The sequence below is a fragment of the Alligator sinensis genome, unplaced genomic scaffold (assembly GCF_000455745.1).
Source record: "Alligator sinensis unplaced genomic scaffold, ASM45574v1 scaffold111_1, whole genome shotgun sequence".
In the NCBI taxonomy this organism is placed as follows: domain Eukaryota; kingdom Metazoa; phylum Chordata; order Crocodylia; family Alligatoridae; genus Alligator; species Alligator sinensis.
Genome location: NW_005841875.1, coordinates 759,634 through 766,751, shown reverse-complemented (window position 1 = coordinate 766,751; position 7,118 = coordinate 759,634).

The window sequence follows — 7,118 nt, the reverse complement described above, 5'->3', positions numbered from 1 at the left end:
ACTGTGGAGGTGACTGTAGTTTAGGAGCCTACTTTTCTTAGAAGTTTCTCCAGCTGTAAAGACTTGTATCTGACTGGGAAAAAAAGCCTAGTCCAGGAGCTCCCTGTAGTTTAAAAGCTTGTTCTTATCCTGGAGCACAGTTTAGCTCTGGAACATGCTCCAGCCACGAGAGCAGCCAGTTTCTAATTAAGGCTTACATTTGGATACCTTCATGAGCAGATGTATGAAGAGATCTGCTATAAGCTTTTGTTCGAAGCATAGCATTTTTCTGTTTTCTTATTAACCAAGCAAACCTGATGTCTGAAAATGCCATGACACATAGTCTCACATTAGACGTGCCTCTTGCCATGTAAAAAAACCATGAATCATAAAAATGTAGGGATAGAAAGGGACCTTAAGTGACTATCCAAAAGGCCTCACCATGTTTAGAAGTGCATAGAATCATAGAAAGTTAGGGTTGGAAGAGACCTCAGGGCTTGGGACAGACATTAAAAAATCCTGAGCCTGAACTGATTCAATCTTTGCAGGTTAGTCTAACCTAGCTAGGCTAAATCGATTTGTAACCATACAGACATCCCATAAATGCAGGCACATGCCTGCAGTGGCTCAGGCTAGAAACCAGGGTGCCCTAGACCAGCCCTCCCTTCCCTTCATCAGTGCTGAACTGAGTGGGGCATGGCCAGGCCCTGGCAGGATGCTCTGATTAAGGAGGGGCTCCCCGCTCCTGACCAGCTCAGCAGGGAATTGATAACACAGTGTTTATCACCCCTAATTCAGTGTTTATCACCCCATTAAGAAACAAACAGAGGGACATTACCAGCTACCTGCTGATTCTGCCTTTGTCCTGTTACAGCAGGGACTGTAGACAGCATGTGGTCTGTTAGCCAATGCTGAGAGGTGTTGTAAGGCAGAAGGTGGGGGGAGGGAGCAGGGGGAAGCCAGACAGATGCCTGCAGTCCCTGCTGAGCTCCAGCCAGGGAGCAGAGGGGAGGAGCCAGCCCTGCTACGGAGCAGAGATCCCCACCCAGCCCAGAGAGCATGCCAGGATGCTGGGGGAGTCTGGTTTAACTTAAACCAGCAAGTGGCCTGGGACAGACATTGCACAAACCGGTTTGAGCCAAATCAGATGTATCTCAAACAGGTTTCAGCAATTTTCAGACTGGTTTATATGCACTGAACATCTCTTCTGCTACAGGTTTAGTTTCTGATCACTTAAACCAGTTTATGTGTAATGTCTGTCCCTAGCCCAGGAGGTCATTAATCCAACTCCCTGCTCAAAGCAGGACCATCCCCAAACCATTAAAGGTAAATGGTTTTGTAAGGGAGGAGACATGGGGAAATAGAGAGCTGATGGCACATCAAAATAAATGACTTTGCCTCTGTTTTATGAAATCTAGTACAACCCTCAGGGGATTCAAGAGAACGAGAGAGCTTGGAGAAGCCAGGAGGGAGTTGTGTACTCTCCATGGATAATGGTGTATTACAAAGTGAAGGTGTTGCAAATAATCTGAGAGGGAAACTAGGGACAGGTGAGTTCGGCCAGGAGTTACCCTGCTCCTGGAACAAAAATCATTCATAAGAGGAGTATTGTGGGATGCAGTGATATAATTGCACTTCACCCTTTAGCTTCCCAGGTGCTCAGGGGGTTAGGGTGAGAACACGTCCATCTCTGTACTTGCAGGCACAGAACCCCAAGAACAAGGCACAGCTTTTGCAGAAAAACGCTACTGCAATTTTAACCTTTAGGGGACACTTCTTTTTCCCCGGTGACAAGCGCAATTCTCAACTCTCAATTCAGCAGCACACATTACTCACGAATAAGCTCTCTCAATTCAGGATGCAATACCTGCTGTTGCAGAATATGAGACTGACTGGATTTTGTGTAGAGCAGATGGATGATGCATTTATTCTGTATTCTATATCAAGAAAATAGGGCAATAAAAGGACAATAAAAAACAGGGAAGTCTGATGAACTGAAAACGGCAAATATAAAAACTAAAAGTCGATACTTGCTATATTTAGACTGAGAATAGTTAGATATAATAAATATGACCAGTTTTAGATAGTAACCTACCACATGAATAGTTTTTCCTTTTCAGTTGCCAACTTTTAAAGCCAGATGATTAGGAAAAATTATGTCAGGCATGCAACTCAAGCTGACGGTTTCTTTATTTTTAATTCTATTGAGATAACGTGTCTATGAACTTCTATGAAGATTTGTCCATATGGCAAATGAGGGAAGAGGATTTAAAAAGAGGTATTATAAAGGGCCAGAAATTATCACATTTCTTTATAGAGTAAATACAAGAAATATGCCGTTTAGAACAATATACTCAATAAAGGAAATTATCCTTTAGCATGTTTTCTGCTACTTGAAGTGGGCCCACGCAGCTCCATGAATAATGAAAACAAAGGCAGTAAAGATGTCGTGCTGAAGTAAAATAATATTATTACAGAACGTTAGTATTCCCTTATTTTAAGAGGAAAGCTTTTATTTTTAATTAGCAGCTTTAAACACCTACAGATTTGGATAGATTTCAGAAAACAATTTCGAGGGATTAGAAGTTTCTCAGAAACTGCATCAAAATATAGTAGGCTAGAGTAGAAAAGTTTGTTCGTTTATCCTGCTATGAAGCGATATAATGACTTCTGGTAAAATAATCTGTCAGACCAAGAAATAAAATAAGTTTTGAGTCTTAGATTTAAAAAAAAAAAAAACCTAGGAAGTGTACCTTTATTACTAGACGTACAGTTGTACTTCTTGTGGTCTTTTTTTAGCCCTTGTCTTTAATATATTCACATGCATTTTTCAGATGTAATTCCTTGCCTATTCATTTGGTCAGCTTCAATATGTATCTGTTTGAAATATAATGCACTAGTTCAGTATATTAGCATCAGTTTAACCATATTGGCATGCTATTCACCTTAAACTCAGGGCCATTTTAAGGGTATATACTTACGTGTTTTGCTCAAACCTTAGAGGTACATCAATTCATTGTTCTACTATTATTGCAGAAGTTATTTTAAAGAATTTGGGAACCACTTTCTTTATAACTGAGATTTTGAGACAATACCATTTCTTTTCTGTAAAAACCTGATCTTTGAAAGGAACCACTCACTGTCATACTTTCTTAACAATAGCACCCAGAATCCTAGACTACTTCACTTCTTAATTCATGGGCTAACTTCATAAAGGGGATATCCATTTTTTGGAAAAAATACTTTGTATTTTTAATTTCAAGCTACAGTGGGTTTGCTTTCATAATACATGAATGGCTGCGATCCAGGGTATTGGCACATCCCTATACCCTAGATAGTAAAAGAAAGCACAAAATAATCAACAAACCCAAGACAGATCATTCAGAGCAAAATTAGAAGATGGAACATTAGACAAGAATATGGTGTTCTGGGCACCCCAAGATAAAACATTTATACAAGCAAAAATGACAAGCTGTTCTTTTTCTGACAGCTAGGAAGGAAACCAATATACACCCAAGAAAATGAGCCCAATTAGGATAATTAAAGAAGCAGTAATCAAAAGCTGACCAACTGGAAAGCTTTTCAGAATTCAGATAGTCATGTTTGAGAGAGATGTTATTTCTGAATGTGATGGTATGGTGCATATTTTATTTCTGTATCTAGCTAGGGTGTAACCACTAATATTTTGGTAATAATTTATCTTATGATTCATTACAAGCCATACAGCCTGATAATTTGGAGGAGTATTTCAAGCTTCCTAATCAGATCAGGTTTCAACCCCATGGTTGAATGTCAAATGTTCAGTTTCAAAACCGGGAGAGGCACTGTCCCAGAGCTGGTTTCTCCTAACCCCACACCGTTTGTGGTATTTGAACTTGTTTCGGCATAACTGCATCATGGTTCAACCGAGCATTGCTTTTCCAACATTGGATTGTGACACTTCAGGGAGTGCACCGATGAAAAAAAAAACCTCCCTGCAAATGCAGTACACAGGAACTTCATGTGAAGTCTGACATATAATGTTTTTCGCAAGAGTCCATTTTCTCCCTGCGACTTAGTTGACAGAAGTAAAATTGATCTTGGGTGGAAATTGTTTACATCTTTCTTATTCAAATGCTTAACTAAACATGGCCTGGCCATCTGTTTCCAGCCTGCTGGCTCTAATTGTATATGAGGAAAGTACAAACCCTACAGGCTTCACTATGCCTGCCAGCGGGCTAGAAACAGAGTGAGCTGGAGCTTTTAGTACTCTACGTGCCATTGAGCGACTGAGTGCTTCTATGGTATTATCAATCCTGTGTGAAGAAAACCTGCAACTTGAAATCTTGGTCTGCTTCAATAGGCAATGAAATAGAAAGTGGTGTTACAATTTTCCAACATGCAGCCCGCTCAGTGGGGAAATCCTTTTCGAGTGCTTTTCACCTGCGGTACTGAAAACTTCATTAAATCATTCTATCATTGGGGGGGTTCTGGTATGGCTTTGTTACAGTTTTCCAAACACGCAAAAAGTCTAGGAAGGTGTCCTTGATATACACCCATATTCCCCAGAACACAATCCCATTTTGGATCAATAGCAAAACCTGCCACAATCCCAATTTCACAAGGCACTCCTGCATGTGCTTAACTTAAGCACAGGATTTCAATGCAGAGCATTGCTTAAATAGGCCCTGCATTTCTTTTTTTCTTTTCTTTCTGTAGCTGCTTGAGCAATTTCCCACCATACAGTTATCCTGGTTATATCAAGCATGTCAGGATTTGACCTCTAACTATTCTCAGCTGTTTCACAATACATAGAAATGTATTCCATGCACATACCAGAATCCAAACAGCTTTTTCCCCTCATAAGGCCTTAAAAATAAGCACATAAAAATCACAAGAGCTTACCATTACACCTGATATCTCCTTGACATATTTGAAAGAGTAATGCACAACACTTAGTTTTGGGGGGAGAGCTTTGTTCACATATGTTATGGTGTGTTAGTAAGCTGTGATATTATCATGTCGTTTTCATTAAAATGACATCATGCAATTGTCATTATCAGCTTATATTAGGTCATATTTTATCATAAAGTTTTCTCTGAGGCACCAGTAATTCTCTACTGGATTTAGATCAGTAATTCTCTGATTTAGTGGATTTTGGAGAAAAAAGCTTAAAATGTTCTGCTATGATGTGATGGTTTTGTGTTTGTTATATATTTAATTACTTCATCTCCTCTGTCAGGGGAACCTGAACTTCCTGAAGTTCAAGTATATCTTCCTCTGAGAAGACAATCCTGTGAACAGCTGGTCAACACTTTACTTCTGTCTGTTCTGAATCTTAACAGAATTAAGCATTAAGAAGTGCATGCACACACTAGGATGTCTCAATAGAAAGCTCTACGATTTTTCCAATGATTCATAAAGCATATGATTTCTAACACCTTAAAATAAAGCTAAAAGCACAATATTCTTAAAAGAACATGCATCTTTCCTTAGGAAATTCGGTTAACCTCATTGCTAGTAGACTCCTCAGAAGCTGACTCATGAAAAAAAACTTGCGTAGAAATATTTTGAAGGCAATAAAAATATGAGATACCCATTTTGATGGCTGAATAACCAATTTTGAAGTAAAGCTCTTCATTTGGAAAGAATGGGAAATAGTTTTACATAGCCTTAGACTGAAAAAATTGAATATTTAATTTCAGTGGGTCCTAGCAGTGCATTCATTTCAAGTAGAATCCTTTCACTTGTAATGAAAAATTAGTGGCACAACATTATATAATATTATAATACAGCTTGATGCATTCTCAACAAAATAAAAATTGCATTTCTTGAAACTTAGAGTCTCTCAAACAGATCATAAATGTTACATTCTCTCTAACAGGTCGTAAACATTAACTGTTTAATTATTGCATTTTACACATTCTTAATGGGCCACAAGAGGATAGTTCAGAAAATCAAAAATCTTGAATCATTTTTAGTCTTGCTTACTATTTGGACTATATTCCTCTTCTACAGTCTTAACATTTTGGGAGGGAAAACAAATATTGAAACAATGTGTGATAAAATCAAAGAAGCGATACATGGTGGTCATCATGAACTCCAATTACCAAATTCTTTTCAATCATTATGAACATTTGAAGTGGGTGAAAATGTATGAGGCCAACTTAGTTCAGATCAAGGCTTGCATTAAGGCTCTACTAATAAATATGTGATTTCTAACAAATGAAATAAAACCTTAAATAAGAAACAGGAATAAAGGAGTCTCTATATCTGCTCTTCTGGCACTTGAAGAGTTTGAATCATCTTGCTGGACAGTAGGAGGATATAAGGGATAAAGTATAAAATACCTTTCAGCCTTGCACTTGTTCTTTGGGCTTCTCCAAGTCAGGCACAATACAAAATTGTTGGTGGGTCAAAATGAATCAAAATTAGATTGTCTTGTCTTTTATGGTGTCCCAATATTAGATCAGTACAACACAGTACAAAGTCTGGTGGGTGGCGAATTGGCTACAGGGTCGCACCCAGAGAGACGTCGTGGATGGGTCGGTATCGACCTGGAAGGGTGTGGGCAGTGGAGTCCCGCAGGGCTCGGTCCTAGGACCGATACTTTTCAATGTCTTCATCAGCGACTTGGACGAGGGAGTGAAGTGTACTCTGTCCAAGTTTGTGGATGACACAAAACTGTGGGGAGAAGCGGACACGCCAGAGGGCAGGGAACAAGTACAAGCAGACCTGGACAGGTTGGACAAATGGGCAGAAAACAACAGAATGCAGTTCAACAAGGAGAAATGCAAAGTGCTGCACCTAGGGAGGAAAAATGTCCAGCACACCTACTGCCTAGGAAATGACCTGCTTGGTGGAACGGAAGCGGAAAGGGATCTTGGAGTCCTAGTGGACTCCAAGATGAACATGAGTCGGCAGTGTGACGAAGCCATCAGAAAAGCCAATGGCACTTTATCGTGCATCAGCAGATGCATGACGAACAGATCCAAGGAGGTGATACTTCCCCTCTATCGGGCGCTGGTCAGACCACAGTTGGAGTACTGCGTTCAATTTTGGGCGCCACACTTCAAGAGAGATGTGGATAACCTGGAGAGGGTCCAGAGAAGGGCCACTCGTATGGTTAAGGGCTTGCAGGCCAAGCCCTACGAGAGAGA